Source organism: Mesocricetus auratus, unplaced genomic scaffold (assembly GCF_017639785.1).
Source record: "Mesocricetus auratus isolate SY011 unplaced genomic scaffold, BCM_Maur_2.0 Super-Scaffold_100038, whole genome shotgun sequence".
Taxonomy (NCBI): domain Eukaryota; kingdom Metazoa; phylum Chordata; class Mammalia; order Rodentia; family Cricetidae; genus Mesocricetus; species Mesocricetus auratus.
Genome location: NW_024429216.1, coordinates 6,837,825 through 6,841,281, shown reverse-complemented (window position 1 = coordinate 6,841,281; position 3,457 = coordinate 6,837,825).

The window sequence follows — 3,457 nt, the reverse complement described above, 5'->3', positions numbered from 1 at the left end:
ATCTGCCTGCCTCTGCCTCCCGAGTGCTGGGATTAAAGGTGTGTACTGTCACCGCAGGCCAGAGACAAGCTTTAACCCAGGAACCAGACTGGAAAATCATACTAAGCTACTCCTCACGTGAAGGCCCGGGAAAGTCAAATCACTACCATTCGGGAGTTCCTGTCCCTAGAGCCCCAAAGCAGTCTTGAGATTCTCTCAGCCAGTTCAGTGACTTATGGGAGAGTCCTAAAGCTGTCCCACTATCGTGACCAAGAACATGAAAGCAGTCTTTCATCCAAACTCTCGACACATAGGCAAATTCCAGAACTGAACCTTTGAAATTGAGACTTACTAAAAGAGCCGACAATCCTAGGATTCATTCAGAACAAACAATTAGCAGTGTGCTGGGCTGCTTGTGATGTGTGTGTGCACAGATGAAGAACACGTGTGTTCTCACAGTGTAGACTATAAAATGCTTCTTCGGGGACAGCGGCTGGAGGGACAGCTACACAGTTAAGAGCACTGGCTGCTCTTGCAGAGGCTGCTAACTCCAGCTCCAAGGATCTGATGCCCTCTTCTGGCCGCCAAGAGCACTACATGCATGTGGTGCACATACACATACCGGCAAAACACTAGGACACCACTGACAACATAGGTTCTTATTAGTGTTTTAAGAAAGGAGTTTTGAGAGCTGGGCTTGGTGGCGCACGCCTTTAATCCCAGCACTGGGGAGGCAGATGCAGGTGGATCTCTCAGCCACCCCTCACCCCCCAACCCCCCCACCCCCGCGCACACACACACACACAACTGTTCTGGCAGGAATAAAAACATCCTAACCAGCCCCTTGTCTCCCTCCGTCTAACAGAGGACTGAAACCCTGGGCCAGAGCAATGAGCATCTCCTCCGGAATCCCCGCGGGAAGAACAGAAAGCCGCAGACAGAGGGGAGCTTTGTCTCCATGGAGGAGATTCCCCTCAGCTCTGACGCCTTGTCAGTCCACCACACGGGACGAGCCTGAAGCACGGGCAAAGGCGTGTTTGCAGTGGGCTGGACCACACTGTGACACGGACTGCTTGAATGTGAGCCCCCCTGACCTCTACTTAAATTTTAATCTCAGGACCCCAAAGGCAGACTCGGGATCTCCCCAACATGGTGGCATTGAATAAATCCCCCTTTTCTGCTTTCCACTAATAAAAAGAAAAACGGTGAAACGCTATCAGCTGGGGACTGAGGGACAGGGTCCCCAGGACCTGTTGTGGGGTATCTCCCAAGAAGACTGCTCAGACATGGGTCAAGCCAATAGAAAGTCTTTGTTAGCCGGCCAGCAAATACTCTGGGTGTTCAGGAGTCTGGTGTGGCCCCAAGCCTTTCCCAAGGTGAGCTTGTAAGCACAAAAACCATATCCCATGGTTCTGGGAAAGTCTCTAAATGTACTAACTTTGCTTTTTGGCTTCTGTAGTTTTTCTTCTGGAGGGAAAAGGGAGAGGATATAGTCACTATTTAACCCTGACTGGCCTGAAACTCACTATGTAGATCAGGCTGCCCCTGCCTCTATTTCTCAAGTGCTGGGATTATTTAATAATAAGAAAATATAATTAAATTTTGTTATTAAAAATACATTTTAAAGTGTACTTTAAAAGTTGAAAATAAAAAGTCATCACTGAAATTAACCAGACCCCAACATTTTTCAAGACAGACAGGGTTTTTCTGTGTAACAGCCCCAGCTGTCCTAGAGCTAGCTCTGTAGACCAGGTTGGCCTTCAACTCCTGCCTGCCTCTGCCTCCCAAATGTTGGGATTAAACGTGTGTGCTACCAAGCCCGTCTTGGGCTCAAATCTTTAAAGAAGTTTTCATTTTAACAAACATTGAGAAAATACTATGTCAGCTGTCAGTGATACAAACCTATCAATCATATTATAACTTCTATTTTGCCTAAACTCTTTCCTGATCTTGTTTTGTTTTTTGAGACAGGGTTTCTTCTGCAGCCTTGTCCTGCCTGAAATTCACTGGGTCTCAATCGTCCTGCTTTGCCTCCCTAGCTAGACACAAACATCTGCAGCCATACTCAGCTTGTTTCAGGGTGTGGAACCCCTCCACACCTGCCGACCATGGGCTGATACCACCGTGGTGGAGAGTTTAAAATGTGGCAAGTCCACCGGGCGGTGGTGGCGCACTCCTTTAATCCCAGCACTCGGGAGGCAGAGGCAGGAGGATCTCTGTGAGTTCAAAACCAGGCTGGTCCGACAGCCTCCAAAACAATACAGAGAAACCCTGTCTCGTAAAACCAAAAAAAAAAAAATGTGTCAAGTCCAGAGTCCAGTTATCTTGAGCCCATCTTAACCTCCACAGCCATTTATGGCCACCAAGTGTGTGTGACTAATGTCTGTGTGACTCTTGGTAAATATTTTGGAACGTGAAGTAGGGCACTAACTTCCACCAGCCCTAAGGCTGAGATCCATAGCTGACATTCTTACTTTCAGGGACTCAGCATGTCTATCAAGGTGTCTTGATTTATGATTTCTTTTATTCTCTCTCTCTCTCTCTCTCTCTCTCTCTCTCTCTCTCTCTCTCTCTCTCTCTCTCTCTCTCTCTCTCTCGTTTTTCCGAGACAGGATTTCTCTGTGTAGCCCTGGTTATCCTGGAACTGGCTCTGTAAACCGGGCTGGCCTTGAACTCACAAAGAATCAGCCTGCCTCTGCCTCCAGAATGCTGGCATTAAAGGTGTGTGCACCACCATCACCTGGCTTCTTTCTTCCCCCTCTTTTTATAAAACTTCATGGAAGATCCTGGGGTGGTGGTGCACACCTTTATCCCAGCATTGGGGAAGCAGAGGCAGGCAAATCTCTGAGTTCCAGGCCAGCCTGGTCTACAGGGCAAATTCCAGGAGAGCCTGGGCTACACTGAGAAACCCTATCTTGGAAAAAGAAAAAGAAAAAAAAACCAACAACCAACCAATCAACAAACAAAAATTTCATGAAACTGTCACAGCATCAGAACACAGCATTTATGAAAACTGGATCTGAATCTGTGTTCCCCCGGCCCCCCAGCTGTGCACACTCGTGTTTAGCTCCAGAATGAACTACCTTCTGTTCAGGTGAGAATTGTGTTTTTGTATTGACTAGATCTTTTTCTGGTTTGTTTTGTTTTTGAGACAGGGTCTCCCTGTCATCCAAGCTGACCTAGAACTCCCTCCACAGGCAAGGATAGTCTTGAACCTGGGATTCCATTACCCCGACCTTCCCAGAGCTGCGATTACAGGCACACACCACCATGCCCAGGGGTGCTGGAGAATAATCCCAGGTGTTCTCACATGCTAGGCAAGTACTCTACCATTCCCAGAACCCACATGACAGTTCACAACAGTCTAGATAAGCTCCCTGGTGGTCTAGTGGCTATGATTCGGCCCTCTCCTTGCCGCAGCCGGGGTTCAATTCCCGGTCAGGGAAGCACCCTCTTAGCTGGGCAGCGGTGGTGGTGC